The sequence below is a fragment of the Lepisosteus platostomus genome, chromosome 6 (genome assembly GCF_059453375.1).
Source record: "Lepisosteus platostomus isolate fLepPlt1 chromosome 6, fLepPlt1.hap1, whole genome shotgun sequence".
In the NCBI taxonomy this organism is placed as follows: Eukaryota; Metazoa; Chordata; class Actinopteri; order Semionotiformes; family Lepisosteidae; genus Lepisosteus; species Lepisosteus platostomus.
Genome location: NC_142616.1, coordinates 33,363,339 through 33,382,010, shown reverse-complemented (window position 1 = coordinate 33,382,010; position 18,672 = coordinate 33,363,339). Strand labels below are relative to the sequence as shown.

General features: G+C 37.1%; 1 long non-coding RNA gene across 2 annotated transcripts; it reads left to right on the top strand.

Annotated features, from left to right (window-relative positions):
- On the top strand, positions 1 to 15,974 carry LOC148661563 (uncharacterized). 2 transcript variants are annotated; one of them, XR_015939565.1, is made up of 2 exons: positions 1 to 280; positions 15,152 to 15,974. It is a non-coding gene; the product is annotated as an uncharacterized LOC148661563 (long non-coding RNA). The 2 variants fall into 2 exon arrangements; XR_015939564.1 differs by lacking the exon at positions 1 to 280 and adding an exon at positions 302 to 465.
- The last annotated feature ends 2,698 nt before the right edge of the window (positions 15,975 to 18,672 follow it).

Here is an 18,672-nt window from a genome sequence, read left to right as displayed (position 1 = left end):
TACCTGGCGCCCTGCAAAAACTCCACCTGGGAATTTTCCAGCTTGTTTTCTACGGCTTGAAAAGTTTCCATCATGTTGTATACTGGGACTGAGATAATACGGATATTTTCCTGTGATTGTATTATAACGTAATTGTTATCCTATTAAATGCAACGTAAACCAAGTGGGCTTGAAAGGCAGAAATCTTCTATTAAAACATCAGCTTGCAAGCGATCCGCCTCCTCAGTAAAATGATTGGTGGACACCTGCTAACTTGATGTTGGAACGGAGCGTCATAGGGGTAAGAGTTGAGCTCTGTATACTTCTTTTGTTCGAGATTTAGATTTGCTGCAGCTTTCAGGTTATATTCATACTAATCAGTTGTGTTTTAGGTTAGAAATCTTGTTTAACAAGTGCATTTTCGCTATCTAAAGCAGTTGTCTGGGTAGTTATTTTTATTCATGGTTTTTCTGGTGAATTCTAAAGGTGAGCCAAACAACTAACTATATTGCAGGGTTTGTAAGACTGAACAAATTAGCAAATGGGATAAACTTACAAAATCCTGTACTTAACTAAATTAAAATAACAATTTATTGAACTATTTTAATTACACACGCTTGTAATTAAAATTAGTAAACTTATTTGTAACAAAGCATTATTTCATTATCGCCGAAGGAAAACATTTCAACTGGAAAATCGTAACATAACGGAAGGAGTGCATCCAGGTCGGCCGGTGTTTTTTTTCTAACATTTCATACACCGAATTTCAGAATGCTGCTATGCATTAGAAATACTACTGAAAGTACAATGCGTTCGTACACTTCTCAGTTGTACAGCTTCTGGTGGGGGAAAAAAAGAGAATTTGTTAATGTATGGTAATATCAACTTAATGACGTCTTACCTACATCGGACCTAATAGCTAGCTATTAAGGGAAAGGTAGATATTTTGAATGTTTATTAACTTGCTTGTTGATTGACTGTACGTTGTTGTTAATTTGGGCATATTAATTTTGAATTGTGCTATTTTAGCCTTGCGTTTAAATGACGGTATTTACGCTGAAAAACTGTCACTATGTATCACTTATAACCTGCTAATTTTAGTACAGTGTCATTTCAGCATGAAAAAAAGAAAAATAGGATTGAACTGGGGACTGCACAGTGGAGCAGTGTGGTTAGCATTGTTGCCCCTCAGTGCTGGGGCCCTAGGTTCAATGACTGGGGTGCTATCTGCATGGTGGTTGTATGTTCTCCCCATGTTCACATGTGTTTCCTCTGGGTGCTCCAGTTTCCACACACAGTCCAAAAACATAGTGGTAAGTTACTTGGCTTCTGGGGAAATTGGCCCTGGTGTGAGTGTGTCTCTGTGCTTGTGTCTGTGTCTGCCTGCAAGGGACTGGTGTCCTGTCCAGGGTGTATCCTGCCTGGCCAAGTCCCCCGTGTTCCTGTTGTGGATAAAAGCAGTTCGAAAATGGATGGATGAATGATTGAATTTGTCATTATTCCTGACGTCATTTCCTCACATTTAAACTATAATACAGGTAATCCCATTCTCTCCCTCTCATTTCTCTTTCATGTCCCCCCTGCACCCCATCTGCACCTTTGCAGCCTTGGTCACTCCTCACTCCACTCCTTGTCGTGTGGCCAGGAGGTCTGCACTCAGCCACGCAGATTGAGCCAAATTAACTGTGACTACCACACTCAATAAACCTTTCAATGTGCTTAATTCTAGGGTGTTCTTCATAGTGAAATGACGTTGGTAACAGACATGTAAGTTCTGTTTGTGGGGAAGTGTGTGTTAATGAAATGACTAAATGATACAGGCATGACCTACTGTGCCACTCCCATTTTGGTTCAGACTTCTCATTGCACACGGGTCCAGTTTCAACATTATACGGTCCGCAAGCATTTAGTGGTTGTCACTTAAAGCCATCTGGAATGTCAAGAGCCTCATTGAACAGTCACAAAAGTGTCACAACCTTCACAACGTCCCAATATGTACATCATTGAGTCCATATAGGGTTACATGGGTTACTCAAACAACTTGAATAAATTGTAGACTATTGGACATTTGGAAAATCATTCCTATTCACTGATCTATTGTGGAAGCATGAGAACAAGATGTTGGTCAACTTGGATGTTGACTGCAGCTGTTTCTGCTGATACAAATCTTTGATAACTAGAGGCTATCTTTATTCAGCAGTGGAGTATGATATCCCCAGATATTTTATTCTGATGATTGTTTGAAGTAATTTATGGACCTTTTTGCTGTCCTCATGTGCTGCTACCTTTTAACACCGGTCACTATTGATTGCAATTTGTCATTAATTTTGTAAACAGGCTTTTGTTAATTACATGTAATTATAGTCATTTGCAACACATTAGTGCAGATTCACTACCCTCAAAACCTGTGTATAGTTGTTGCCCTAAAATACATGTTCTTGTACTGTTTCTCAAAGACATGCTGCTTTGACAAGTGCAATATTTAGTGAGAATTGTATATAGTGAGAAATATACTTGTTCTTGAAAAATGATGTGCACCACCAAATTGGAGCTAGTACTGTATATTGGTACCACTTGTCCTGTTAAAAACATCAGAGAGGTTTTAATCCACACTGTGCATTCAGTGCTAAAAAGAGGCGAATTAATTTGGCATCAAATACTGTTCTTTGATAGATATCCCAAGAGGAATAGCTGACTTGACATTTGGTATGGACATGACAAATGTTTCCCCCTTTGTTCTGGTCTGTAATGTATGTAGGTAATTCCTCCTACAAATTGTGCTAGCTGTTTAGATTTGCTACAATGGGAGAAAATAGGTACTGCCAAGATTCAAGATTCTTATTCTTAAATCTACAAATATCTTCTTTCAGATAAGTATTACTATGCGACACCGTTATGTTCTACAGAAAACAAAACACGGGTTTATTTAATTGTATTATGAAAAAAAATGGTTCTATATTGGGGTCATGTGGTGATGACCTAGGGAGGTCTGCATGTTTGAAAATTCATATTTTAAGCCAACATAAAAAGTTTTTGCTTCATCTTATGCCCTTATGATGTTTTAAATTCAATTTAGTCATCTGTTGGATAGATCCCTGAAGGAATTTGCTGGGTATGATGTGATTCTGGGTGTGGATATGAAAGCTGACATGAATCATGTACTTGACAGGTCAAAGGAAACAAAAGCCTTCTCTCTGCATCTTCAGGATTGTGAAACTGGGTGTGGTAGTTGTATGATGTATGTTTAACCCCCCAGCCATTTCACACGAGTTGACTTTTTTTAGGCTGAGCATAAATTAGTTAAATTTATTATTTTTCTGCCTCTTAAGCTCCCTCTTTGCTATCAGTTCACTTCGCACATTTCTGCTCATCTGGTGTAAATGATAAGTGTTTATATTACCCCTATAGGTATGTTATTTCCATGCTGTGACAACAATTGGACAGTTTTAAGGTAAATGTGAGGAGTTTCTTCAACCATAATAGGTTGGTTGACGAACCTTTGCATTCTACTGAACTGGAAATCAATACATGATCACTATCTGTTGCTGTTGGATTGGAAAGCAACCTTGTTTGAAAATAAATTCAAGCTGTGGTAGAAATACAGTAGATTTGCAAAACCTTAAATTGTATTTCTACTCCTTTGAGATCGCTGTTTGGTTTATAATAATAATTGCTTACACTTATACAGTATAGCGCTTTTCTGGACACTCCACTCAAAGCGCTTTACAGGCAATGGGGACTCCCCTCCACCACCACCAATGTGCAGCATCCACCTGGATGATGCGACGGCAGCCATAGTGCGCCACAACGCTCACCACACATCAACTATTAAGCCAATTTATAGATGGGGATGACCACAGAGAGTCAGGACCTCAGTTTTACATCTCATCCGAAGGACGGATCTTGAAGGATTTAATCCTGACTTTCCTGTGTCTTAGTATCCACCTGATGGTTGGGTTTCTCCATACAGACTTTAATCATTTATACTGGTTTTCTCCTTAGACACATTGCTTTCTGGCCTCATAACTACTACCTAATTACATTCTGGCTTTTATTGGAAAGATGAACAAAATCCGAGAAGACATAGCATTCCCACACTTCTATTTTCCATAATGAGAAACGCCTTGCAGGCAATTCCCCTTTTTCTTCCCCACATATGAGAAACAAAAGAATTCACATTCTAGCAAAAAAATTAGAAATGAGGATGGTCTTGGCTCATTCCAGCACTTGTAATCTCAGTAAATGCTACCTGGCTTTTCTTTTTTCTTCTTCTTTCGTCTCCATTATGCATCATGTGTATGGCATTCCCTGGGGGTGATGGTTGTCTACACACCTGATGTACAATCTGCTAGATTTTCAGTACAAAAAGATTGGCTTCCTCTATTTATGTTTTTCTGCTAGGTGTTTCATATAAACTTTAAGCAGCTGTAACTCTTTGGGAAAACTGGTTTGGAGAGTACAATTGACGTACAATATTTTGGACAATAAAAAAATCAGCTTTCAAGTATATTGATTCACTTAAAGGTTCTTTATGAAGTGCACTTGATCCCTCGTCGATGCATGATCATATCATTCCCGACCATTGTGTACGTTCTGTCCATGGTGAAATATTGAGACCTTTTGTATGCATTCTTGGAGCGTCCGGATGTTGAGTTTTTGTCTTCCATTCAGCTATTTATTATATTGTCCATCTACCAACTGAGAGTGTTTTCATTTCTGGAGTTGTTTGGTGGGAAATTTGGAGAGAATCCCCACTGGGAGGGTGTAGAGGACTGGCAGGGGCATTTAATGAGATGGGAAAATGATGTTTCATTGTACTGTAATAAAATTGTTCACAACAAGAAGAGGTCTTGATTTAAAAAGATTATGAAATTACACAAGACTTAACTCTCACTAGGAGAAAGGTAAGATTGGTAGCTTTTCCAACAGCAATCTTAAAATTACCTTTTAAACTAACATTTAAGTTAGCTTGAAATGTAATTTTATTGCAAAGTCTAAATCTCAGATCACCATCTACGTTTTGCTGTCCTCCTTTGTTAATGTATGCAAAATAACTCACCGTGTTACCAGATTGTCCTAGTTTATGCTGGCAGACAAAATAGACTCTTCCAAATATAGTAGATAGCTACTATATTTACTGTGTTTATTCTGAAAGATTCTCAAAAGGGAGATGTATTTCTTACACTAAATAGGATTGGACCTTTGTTGTTTTTTACATCAAAACGTTTTTAAATGTATTAATTTCATTTCATTTTTTAATTTTTATTTTAACATCTTTTATAATGATGTCTTTGCAAAGTGTTAATTTCCTTTCCTTTTTTTATTATGGTATGCATTTCGGTGGGCTCCATTCCAATCAGCAGTTCTAAAAGGAATATTAGTTTAGGTTGTGAACTTGAGAACATGTTGTATTGTTCTATATGGCCTTATTCCTGACAAAAAGTGAGATCCTGTATGTCTTTTGTCTTGGATCTCAGCTTCAATGTACTGTTAAAGCCTGTCTTTGTTTTATAGAAATGTTCAAACTTGCTAGAGTAAGCAAGTTTGATTTTCTGTTTAATGATGCAAGAGAGCTTGTACTGGTTATCTAGAGTTTTGATGAGAGATGTGGCAGGAGGTCCTCACCTTCAACCAGTGTTAATTCCCTCAGAATTTGGTGATGTTTCTGTTTCATGGCCTATTTGTAGTATTTCTCATTGCTGAAGTGACAGACAGGTGGGGTCTGTTGCTGTGTTTGCACATCTCAGTAATATCTGCACCTGGAACCCCAGACTGAGTGGAGCAACTTCAGAAAGTGGAACTGACCAGACAAGGTCATATGCCCAATTCTCTACTTTGCGGTAGACTGTAAAGTTGCAAGGACATGAGTAGTCTGATATTGAAGTGAGAGGTTTCAGTCTTCACCACTTGGATCCTTCCTTGATGTACCAAACCCAAATCAGGTATTTGGAATTTAATGGAATAATTTTAAGTTAAGGAAAAGGAATTGTCATCTCAGATTTCAGGAAATACTTAAATACTTTTTCTCCTTAAATCCTGCAAAGTACTTGCTCTTGCTTGCATTTAGATACATTCTAGTATAGGGACCAATGATTGTCTCCTTTTAGTGCCAATTTAGAGTTTGAGACTGTGGAGAATACATGTTTTCATAAAATACATTTTCTTGGGTAAGGATATTAAGTGTATTAAGGTTCAGTGTTATTAATTGAGTGTTTCATGAAGATTGGATGCACTTTTTGGGGACATAGCATTCAGTTTTGCTATACATTGTAGTATGCAAATATTAGCTACTGTGTATTGACTCTTATTTGTTAGTTTAATAAATTCTTTCTAAATTCTAAATTCTAAATTTTTCTGTTGCCTATTAGCGATTCCGCTCATATTCCTCAGCCTAGTAAGGGTATTTTATTAAGTTTTCAGAATTTATGCATAATACTTTCATTACTATTATAGTCTGTTATATTCTTTATTATCTATCAGTGCCCCCTTTATATATGATTATATATATATATGTGTGTGTGTGTGTGTATGTGAACAAGTAGAGGCTAATTCCATACAGAAAAGTAGAAAGAAGTCATAAAATGTTTTGGCTTAGGAGCCTTATTTAGGTGTCGCATCTCGCTGCTCTTATATAAATTGCGTATAAAACGTGTAGTATTCTAGGTCAGTCAAGAAAAACTATAAAATAATCCTACATAATGAACCCTTGTTTGTCCCTGCAGACACTTTTGTGAGACGTCTTGGCATACTTTTGATATGGTGTGTTTCACCCCAAATAGGCAAACTTCTTGGAGATATTAATAATGCAATTCCACTTATGTCTTTGAAAATCCTCCCGGTACCCATTGTCTCCACTAGGGGCTAAAAATATTAACAGCTTATGGGAACTCTGTGCTGTTGGGAGTGCTGCACAAAGCAGCTGTAAATGATGGCTTTGATTCTGTGCCATAGTGCCATAGACTCTAACTACAGCTTTCCTTTCAGCTCTCATACCCTGGTGTTTGTACACTAATTGAATCTTCCTCAGGCTGAATTGAGGTGTTGACAAAAAGGATGTGTGTGTCAGGTCTTTTTAAAAAAAAAAAGCCACCTTGTAGCATCTTGGCTCATTAGCATACGCTCCAATTAAATCCCATTCTGTTCAGTGTCCACAGATAACTCCCTCCTCATTTCTACTCCAGCTAATGTTCAGATGTCAGTAATGGCTAAGGGGTTGAAGCAGCAGGACTGTTGTCTCTTGTGTCCAAATGCTAGCTGGGCCGGTCCCTCATGAAAAGTGTCCTTTCATAGATTGACTGGCCAACCGTGAGTATGAAGACCAACCACTGAGTGGCAGAGAGCCAGAGGCAAGACTGTTTTAAGTGCAGGAATATCACAGGCCCCCAAACAGCTGGGATGTGCCTGTGTGTTTTCATGATGGAAGCTGCATTTCTGCTGAAGGGCAGTCCTCCATCTGCTGATACCTTTGTAGATGCTGGCTGTGCATGCAAATTTCGCACTGGTAATACTTGGGCAGTGCTTCCTTGTGGTTGCTGAGGTATTAGGTAACGCAGAGAGTACAATGCTACCCTGAAGAAAAGGGAAGAAAAAAACTCGAAGAAATGGAATTTTTGAATTAAATACTTTTTCACATGGCCACCTTACTGGTCTTAAATTTGCGCCTAAATAGTTTTCTTGACACTCTATAGTGCACTGCAAATAGTTAGTGCAGGAAAAAGACAAGTGTAATGCGTTTACCCTCAAGTCACAATATATCATCCTGGCTTCGTGGCTGTGCTCTGCCAGGTGCGCAAAGTCATTTTTAAAACATATTGTAGCAGCATTGAAACATTAATTGCTTCTGAGGTCATGTGTAAATGTTTTTATGAGAATGGGTTAAGAAAATGGTAAATGCTTTACTTGAGGCAAAAAGACATCATCATAACTCCTTCATAAATACTACACAATATGTATAATACAGCACAACCATATGTGGAAACCATTAGGTAACGGCTCATACGGAGACATAGCTTCAGCCTAAAGCCTAAAGCAGAACTCCAGGTAGAGAAAAATCAGGCGAAAATGATGGAAGACCCCATTAAGTACTCGAGAGCCAACATTTACTTTCTGCAGATACAATGTTTATGTGAAAATGTATTTTTTCTATATGGATTTATGAGTGTTGGTTTATTGTGTTGTGTAGCTCGCTGTTGTTTTATAGTTTGTTTGTTCTACTTTTTGCAGCATGAAGAAACAGAGCAGTTATATACTGTTATGTATTTGTCTAGTAAAGTAGAGTGTATATTGAATTATTGAGTGGGGAGCTGTGTCAACGTGCATTGACAGAGGAACATTTAAAGGTTAATTCCATGCTGAAGAGAAGAATGAAGAAACCCAAGAAGCCTGTTGAGTTTCTTAAGATGTGATGTATTAATATAATCAATATACTGTATATTGAATTATTTTAAATCTTTGTATTATCACAAGATAATGCTGTTAAGTCTCTTAAAGAGTATGCTATGAATCCTGTTGTAGTAGAAGACTGTTAAAATAGTAAATATTACTGGTGCATAAATATGCAGTCAAGAAAACAACAATTCACAATTGCTAACAGAATATGCATAAATGACTACATCCAGAATGCAAGTTTCAACAGGTGGAAACGGAAAAGACCAACTCTGTATTCCAAATGGAGAAATACTGTGATCTGTTAGGCTAGGGTCTATATTCAGTTAGCCTTGTATCTTCAAGAGTACCCTTGTAGTGTGCGCAACATAACTGAACATAACAAGAATGGTTCATGGTGCTCATGAAAGGATTTTAACATCTTTACAGCTTTGCCACGACACTTAGAAGGGAAACTAGTCTTGGGTCTCTTGTACAGATAGAACATATTGTTGAATAAGCACATAATAACAAGTGATGTAAACCAAAATCCATTCAATAGTTTTTGAATGTCCAATTTTCCATATTAAACACAAAACATTCCACTTTCTCTTTCCCATGTTAAATAGCACCATAAAAAGCATCCTCCTCAAGATAATCGGAAAACAAGAATGATTGGTAATACAATAGAAACACATTTCTAAAAAGTATAAATGAATACAGCTAAGGCAGACAACATGTAGGGTTGCAAAGTTGACACTTAACAGAGTGGGTTCTCTCTAGCTCCCAGTGTAATTCCCGTTAGGACTGGAGTTCAGCTTCAGGAAATACCAGCATCTGTGTGTTGCTGTTCCAGCCAACTCTGTCTGGAAAAGTGCTTTAAAACACCTTTGGACATATATACTAGCCACTTTAATAATGAAAATCAGCCCCATTCTTTTCAGTTCTACTGAAGTCTCACAGTGCAAGTTTTATCTACCTGGATTTTGATCTTGGACTCGTGCTCCAAAATACTCCCTTTAAGCAACTCTCTGTGTCACTCTCTATTTCTCCTGCTCTCCTGCTGCATTCACACAAGGGAATCCACACACAATTATTTGCAGGATGCTCATTAAAACTGAAGGCGGAGGTATGCATATCTTTCCGTTTGCCACAAAATGTTTTGTTGTTGCTATGCACACAGTAACCATCTTCCATATATTGTCCTCTTTTGGTGATAAATTCTTTAAAAGTTGATGCTGATTAAGGAAGGTTGTGCAGTGTTTTAGCCTATATCTGTGTATACCTTGCTTTCACATTCAAAAGTGAACGCTTTTGTTCAGTACATCTGTGCCTCAATGAGGACGTCTGCCCCAGAATGTGAAATAAAAAAGCAAATAGTCCACTGATTATTGGTACAGAAAAGAATGGTTTCGTTCAACACGATAAAGATTCTGTTTTAAAGAATACAATTATATTATATTCTCTAAGGTCTGGAATTAAGTGGTTAAGTCAATAAATAAAATAAATATTCATAGCCCCTAACTTGTAAGTGGTTTCTAGCAATATACCCAAGCGGCTGGTATAATTAGAGGCGCGTGAATTCTTTCTCTGGGACAGCTTTGTTGAGAGGAGTAATAATCCAGGCACACGTGGTTAAACAAATATTTATTACAATGACAAAACACGAACTACACTACACACAACAAAACATCCAACACACACGATACTCTATGTACAGTATTTACAAAAAAGGGGTTTCAGGGGCCTTAAATTCTGATCACCCAGAAAACCCCAGACTGCTACCAAGCATTACTCTGTCAAGTGTCACAGACCTTATATAAAATCTTCTCAGAAAGCTGCAACAATAATATATAACATGACACCTCAGATCTTATGTTTTGCTCAAATTTGAATATTTTTCTATCAAGAAATATGCTTTTTTCAAGAGCTGTTGTTGAAGTATTAACATTCCAGTTTTATTGTTTATTGCCATTTTACCTTAATTTACATTAAATAAAACATAAACAACATAACCTTGGCTATAGAATGAAGGTAATTTCTGACTTTTATTTGTCGTATCATTTCATCACCCATAAAGTTCCTGACAAGTACATTTGAAACTCGTAATTTGTATCATTGAGTATAATCAAGACAGAAATTCCAGCATCCATACCAGTTTAGTCCACCTTTGTCTTTAGAGTGTGCAAACAGTATATAGATTGTTAAAAGCACTGCACACATTTTCCACATAATCTGTAATGCAGTTACCTGATCATTGATGATGACAATAATAATAATGGACACTCCACTCAAAGCATTTTACAGGTAATGGAGACTCTCCTCAACCACCACCACCACCACCACCAAGGTGCAGCACCACCTAGATGATGCAAATGCACTTGATGGGTGCCACTGCACTCAAAACACATCTGCTATCAGTGGGGAGGAGAACAGACTTGATGAAGCCAGTTCAGAGATTGGGATTATTAGGAGGCCATGATTGGTAAAGACCAGACGGAACTTTGGCTGGGATGCGAGGGTAACGCCCCCACTCTCTTTGATAGATGTCCTACAATTTTTATTGATGAAGGAGGGCCAGGACCTCTGTTTAAATTCTCATCCAAAGGACAGCACCTTTTTTATAGTATAGTGTCCCCATAACTATACCAGGGCATGAGGACCCACAAAGACTGCAGGGTGAGCACCCCCTGGCCCCACTTACATCTCTTCCAGCAGCAACCTTAGCTTTCCCAGGAGGTCTCCCATCCAGGTACTGACCTGGCTCAAACCTGCTGAGCTTCAGTGGGTTGACAGTTGTGAGTTGCAGGGTCATATTGATTTAGACAAAAGTCTTTCAGACATTGCTGATGCTGGAGTTGTATGAATTTGTAGCCTTTTGCAAAATTCAGGCATCTTTTTCCTTTCCCATGTACTCTTTCTCCTTTCTGTATTATTTTGAATGCCAAACAAGCAAAAGAACTTTCCAGAATGCATTTCTGGTTTAACTCACCAATGAAAACAATGAAGCGGTTTTACATCTGGATCATCTTATCAGTATTTGAACTATTTACCTCAACAACCATAAGAAAGAGCCAGTGTTTACTTTTATCTGTTGTTCTGCCTTCTCAAATGATCCTGCTTTTATGTAAATCTGTGAACAAGCAGATGGCTACATTCCTGTTTACCTCTGGAAACATTTTGGTCACTCCGAAATAAAGGAAATCGTCTGCTTCCTTTTGCCTCCTAGCAAAGGACAACATCAAAACCAGGGGAAGAATGTATTAATTTGATGACATGGTTCAGATTAAAACCATAAATATCTAAAAGTTGCAACATAAAACTGGATAGGTTCAGTATTATGATTGAATCCATGGCCTAGTGGTTAAACACAGTCCTTATGAATAGTCGGTGAACACTAACACAATTGTTTGTGATTAAAAACTGCTCACTTCAGCACATAGTTTACAATTGCCAACTTCTTTGAGTTTATCGGACACAGATCAACAAGTGTCGCTATAATGAAATTAAAGTTGAATGTGCAGCAGACATTAAAAATTAAGGGAAGTGCGCATTACTGTGCACTCACTGGAGCCCCTGGGGTTAAAATGCGAGTTAAAAGCCTTGGGCCACTTTCCAACTTGAGAAAGTCCAGTTAAGCCTTGTGCTGGATGAATAGTCCCTTACAGGTCCCAAGCCCTGAAATGAGAAAGCAAGGTCACTTGAAAATACACTACTAATTGAAAAACCAGAAAGCTCTTTTCACTGTAAGCTAAGCTTTTTTTTTCAACTTTAGCCATTTAGCTGTTTGCTAAATTCCTTACTACCAGTAATAGTGTTCATTTATAAAAACCATAGGTGAGTGGTCTTGTATTTTGAGATATTAAAAAAACTCTATGATGTTGAAAACATTCTGGTATTTTTGGCTACATTTAAAAAAATAATTTTGAAATGCCAGCCACCACACCATTTGGCACTGCTGACGCCCAGTTCTTGGTGCAAAAAAATGGAACAAGCCCAGGACCTATTTTCTTGGATTTTGCAAATTCTTCCTGTTTTTGAACATGTTTTTTTTTCCAGATGCTGTGGCTTCTTCCTATTATTTCTTCCTTGGTGTCATTCTACCTTGTGCCCTAGGCTCCAGAAAAAAGTAAATTTCTGATGGTGGATGGATCATGAGTAGATTGTCGACAATCAGTAATCATCACAAAGCAAAATTAGTGTCAAAAGAAGCAGGCCCTACTTTTATTTTTTTCAGTATATGCCTGTGATTATCAACAACAGGAAAATTTGATTCTGTATCTGACAGACATTTGAATGAACATTTGACAGGCTTTGATTTTTTTTAAATTGAAAAACAGATCTATGATCTGTAGATGTAGAGAGCGAATTTCTCCTTCACCCCCGTGTCCCCATCTCCGTTTTGTCACATCTTTTCTACGTGAGGCATGATAAAGCGTACAGCATTTGAAAAGTATACAGGAATGCTGGTGACTGGCTCATCTCCTGTTTTATCAGCACACGTGTGATGAGTTTATCACCGAGTCATTTGCTGTTGCTTTTAGAAGGAGCGCCGTGCGGTTCACGCTCTGGAGCACATGCTTGGCTGGTATTCTCTCGCTCCTTGAGAGCTTTCTCTCAGCATGAGAGCTGGGGAAAGGATTGGCTGACCTGCCCCTGTATGTAGCTCCTGCTGAGAGGCAGACACCTAATAGAGGAGCTACTTCATGCAGCTCCATCAACACCTACCATCCATTGTCAATGAGTCATTCGAGTGACTTGTTGTTCTAGCGGTGAGATTAACCTGAGTGAATTTAACTGTTACTGTATGAGCATAAACAGCTGGGTTAGGTTACGAGTTATGTGCTGCTAGTTACCTAGATTAACCAAAACTGTATAAAAGTTTTGTAATTTACAGGTAGAGTGGAATTTGATGTAAATTTTTAAAACCTTAACAACACTTGAAGCAGTTTAGAACACAAATGCACTGCTAAAGTGGTATAAATGTTATAGTTTCTCAGTGAAGGCCCTTGGAATCTAATTTTGAAGGAAATATACAAAACCATATTTCCTGTGAAAAATAAAGTCAATTTGAATAGCATAAAACCAACAAGAGATAAATGTGTTCTCTAGAAACAGTGGTTAATATCTTATCTACATTTTATGATGTTTTCAAACATTCAGAAGTATACATTTGTTTTCTTAAAGAAACTGCTGCTACAGATGGGGTGCTTTTCTGTGTTTCTTCCTTGGTGTAGTGGAAAATAGAATTATCATCTTTAACATCGAGGGTGGTTGTGAAATGGACTAATTTTAGAATTAAGCATGGAAAGAATGAAGTTCACTACTGCCTTTAATACACTGTAATACATTTAATACTGATTTAATACAGAGTAGAAGTTGATTTTACAAAAGGAGGTGCATTCAATAAAAGGCTGTGGGAATGATCTTTTCTATGTTATCAGAGCTAAAGATGGATCAATGAAATGTTGATTGTGGGGTGTGAATAAAACAACCACAATTTAGTAAATTCAGATTTAGATAAGATTTTGCAATACATGCTACTGATAGACTTACAATTCTTCAGGGTTTCATTTTATTATGCAACAGATACTGAAGGTACATTTGCATTTTGTTTTAACAAGCCTAACTTTCAGATACATTATATCTAGAGTTTGAATGCCTTTGGAGCTAACTACATATACTTCTGGAATCATTCCTCAAATTGGTGCAAATGCCAAATTAAAAATATTTCAAAAACAAGTCAAAAGAACACAATTTTAAAATTGATCGTCATCCTGAGATCTTAATCTTGAAAATGAACTAAAATTAAAATAAGTTAGCCTTCAGCTAAGACAATTTAAATTGTCTAGTATTTTTGGTGAAGATGTATTTTCTAGATGCAATTAAGGGAATTTAAAACCTTGGCATTCCTGTCAGTCACTAGTTATAGTTTTATATATTACTAGATTGTTATACATCTTTAATTTTATTTTACACTGTAACATTTCTGGCATCTCCAAAATGTCTCCTGTGTGAGTAAATGCAGGTATGTGCCCACTGACAGGTTGACTCCAGCTCACAGTGACCCTGTGTGTGAATAAGCAGTTATTGATGATGGGTTGATGTAGCATTTTCCTTAGTAAAAATAAAGAATCTGTTTAATTTTTTATGTCATTTCATTTTCTGTTTCAGCAAACCTTTTAAAATGAAGACCTTGTTTTTTTTTATAGTTTAAAAAAACTGCATTTTCTTTGGGACGTGAATCATGTACAGTATGGCCGTAAGTTAGCTGGACAATATCAACTTAAGATTGCTATTTGACACCACCAGACTGTGGTTTTTTTATCTTATTGTGAGCTAATTATGATGATGGACCTAAAAATGGCTTCTTCTGAAGTGCTTTTGTCATTGCTGTTTTAAACTACGTCTGCTGTTACACTGCAGGGCAGGGGGGTGGAGCAGGACAGACCACCACAGCTACTTAAGAAGTTAAAATGAGCTCATTTTATTATTGCACATCAATATGCATATTTTAAAGCCATAATATTATTTAATCAGATGCATTGCAAATATTGACAACAATCTAGATTAACCTCACTTCCTCATTACCATGTATTTATGTATGGATGCTCTCTATCAATTTATAGACTCATCTCTCTTAAACAGTCTAAAGAGTGACCCAGATAGTCTTTTGAAAAAAAAGCTCAGTTAAAATAACAGGTAACAGTGTCAAAATGAAATATACAGACCAAGACAATTGGGGGGGATGTGGAGGTAGACACTACAGGCCTCTAAATTAATTAACATTTGTTTGTCCTATTTTCAGGAAAACAAATGTGTTTCAAGAACATGGTTCCAACCAAGACCTCAGAGTCACACAGCTGTTGCCGTTTCTGTTTACTTCCTCCAGAGTGCTGCGGCGTGACTCAGATTTTCTCTCGGAATAAGGCCTCGGCAACCTTAAGAAAAACAGGACTACCACTTGGGTAGTCAAGCGGCCAGGCTGCTTGTGCTCAGGTGAGATTATAGCTGAATACCTGAACTCGGACAACCATAATTCACCTCGCCTCAGGGAGAAGATGACAGCCTCAAACTGCCACAATGCAAAACAAGCCAAAACCAATGTACTGGAAAGAATGTGAAACTGAATCCCCACTGCAGCTGAAGTGTACAGTATATATGGACATTTCAAGGGAAGTGGCACTTAGCATCTCTCCACTCATTGCACTGCAGGAAGCATTGAAGTTGTTAGCAATATGTTTCACATTTCAGGGAAAAAGCAGAGATGAGTTCAACTACCAGCTGGAAGATTCTGTTGGATCACACAACTGCTTTTGTCACCTCATTTCACACTATGCCACAACCAAAAGGGTCTGTGGACTCCAAACACAAACCATTGTACCACTGTGCTAGGCATGTGTAAATTAATTGTAAAATCAGAAAGGTTTTACTCCATATTTTTGTTATACACTTTGGTGAGTTGAATCTTGAGTTCATAGTTTGCCTTAACAGATTCTGAGTAGTTTTCATTTTTTTGAGTGTGTGTGTTTGGTTATTTCCTAAATAATTCTTGAAATGATTTGTATCTATATGTATGTTAAATTACTGAAACCTGTTTAAAGTAATAAAAGTAGCTGTGTCTTAACTCAGATCTGATATGGTTTTGTGGGTAGTTTGAGCCAGTCTTCCATTTCTAAACATAGTAACATCTCTAAATATTATAATAACCGTGAAGAGACTATATACAGTACAGATATCCTCCTTGTCTCAATGACTGTGAACTTCAGATTTCTTCTTTTTCTACTATGTTGTTCTGCATGCAGGTGTGAATATGATTTGATTCTCCCTTGATGGATGGATACAAGGACAGCATGTACTGTAGGTCTTTGTATCCAAACCATCATGCATTGATGCATATGGTCAATATTGTAATATTTACATTTTGTAGTGTAGCTATTTGCTTCTCCACAAAAGAAAATGTATTGATTCTGGTACTTGTAGATTGGTTACTTTTATATTAGGTTAGCAGGAACAATAAGACACAAAGCAGTATTTTAAAAAAGCTAACTTTCAACTAAGGAACACAAATAATTTTCTCCCTCTTTGTACCATAAGAATCATCTGTCTCCCTGTCTGTTATTTTTAAGTATAATGGTATTTCTGCCACAGGATCCAATTAAAAGAAGCCCTAAGCAACATTTGGCCTACTGATTCATTTAAATGTTAAATTTTGTTGATACTGTATGATCTTAGTGCTAACTGTGGCTTGGTTAAATCAGATACAATTATTTTGAGGACTCTGACTTAAAAAACAGCAATTTTATGTAGAAATAAAATGTATACAATTAATTACAACTGGCTATTGACTTTACACAGAAACACAGATTTTAACTCCATCCAAAGTGTTTGAATCGCGAGCATGCTGTCGATGCTCCTTGGTCGTCTCTATGTTCCGAAACATAACCTTGATCTAAAATTATGGCTGTAAAATGGTTATAAGTGTTAGCACAGTCTTGTGTTTGCCTTATGGGTATGTGTAACCCTGTGATTGACCTGTGGGTCAGAATTGATTTTTTTCCCCTGAGAAATAGTTTGTCTTTGCATACTTTGCTAGCTCATGAGTAAGAAATCTAGCTCAGAGCTGACTTAAAACTAATGTGAATTTAAATTTCTGACCAAGCCATTTCCATGAGTTTGTCATTAATAACCTCAATAACCTTGGGTTATATATGGATCCTTCTCTTTCCATCGTATTTTCAGATCAAAACCTACAATGAAGGCTGGCTGCCTCATCCTCTATGGAATATTCCCTAAGCACTATGTGATCTGCACAGAAAGGAGCGTAACTGGGTGATCGATCAGCACAAAATTGCTTGGAAATGTCCATGGGAACAGGATGATCAATCAGTCAATTTGCTTCCTAGAACAAACACCACGTTCCAAAGTCTTCCAGAAGATGACACTGAAATTCACTGAAGTCTTTGAGAGCACTAACACATCTTGTGTAATCCATGTTCCAATTAACAAACACGCCAAGTTTTAAATGTGGCCAGTTAATATACTGTATGTGTTCCTTTTTTAATTAGTGAAATCAGCATTTAACGAGTTTGATTCCTATGGTGTTTATAAATTCTAAAGTAGATTTCCTTATTGGTGCATAACAGTGATATTGGTGGTTTCAGGATTATTTGTAATTATTTTTTAAAAGGCAACTCTTGTCTTTTAAATGAAAAGTTGTGGTAAAATGCAGTCACCCCAGGTCTCAAGTTTCAACATTGTCAAACCAAAGCAACAAGTACAACATCTTATTTTAACTAATTTGTTTCAGTATTTTAATGCTCTGCTAGTTTTATTTTTGGAACTGGCCACAAATGCTTATTAGAATAAACCAACGACATAACTATAAAAATGACAGATTTAAATTGGAAGTTAGAGACTTCAAAATATCCTGTAATGGCCACAAATATGAAAAGAGTGCATTTTATTATTGCTTTACATAACACAAAAAAACTTGGCATTACACTGTTGTTAAACAAAATGCAAACAGTTCTGTTTCATTAAACTTGACAGAAGTAAAAAATATAAAATTGAAGAAAGTCTTTCACAAGTTGCACCCTTTAGTGAATAAAGAAGTTCCATGTACCCAAGTACACACATTCCACAAGTTCCTGCCTGTACTGTATTTTACAATATTACATACACAACTGTTTACGTACACACACTTCTGTTGATAAGAGCAACATGTGTGACTGACTGTGTGTCTGTTTGTGCATTCAAATTGAAAATACCAGCCAGGCCATTTTTCAAAAGGTCAAGAGCATGCTGTTTGTTGAGCTGCTACTTTTCACGTGTCATCAAAGATAATCTAGTCTATGGTATCATTTGTGTTACCATAGAAACTGAGCCCAAGGTCGCTGTCTTTGTTGTCTTTTCAGCATAATTATTCTTGCATTTATTTCACAGGAAAGAATTTAAGAACTAAAGTGGATTCGGAATAGAAATCGTACATAGCCTGGGGATAGCAGTTTAGCCAATGTTGTCAATGCACACAGTGTAATTAAGAGTATGAAGTTTATGATCCAGTTTCATTGCCAGAACATCCTAAATGTGACTATGGGGATGGAGAATATGAATATGTATGATCTTAATGAAGGAGTTTTTGACTTATGCCCAGCTGTGAACATCAGAGGACAGACATCCAATTACGTCAACAAGGCAGAACCAGTGAGCTACAGGCTGGCAGTCATAAAACATCTGAATTCATAGACCCACCCGTCTGCTTTTTTCTATTATGTTTTGCCTACCAACAGTTTAGCTTATTTCTGTATAGGAGACAGGAAAGATGAA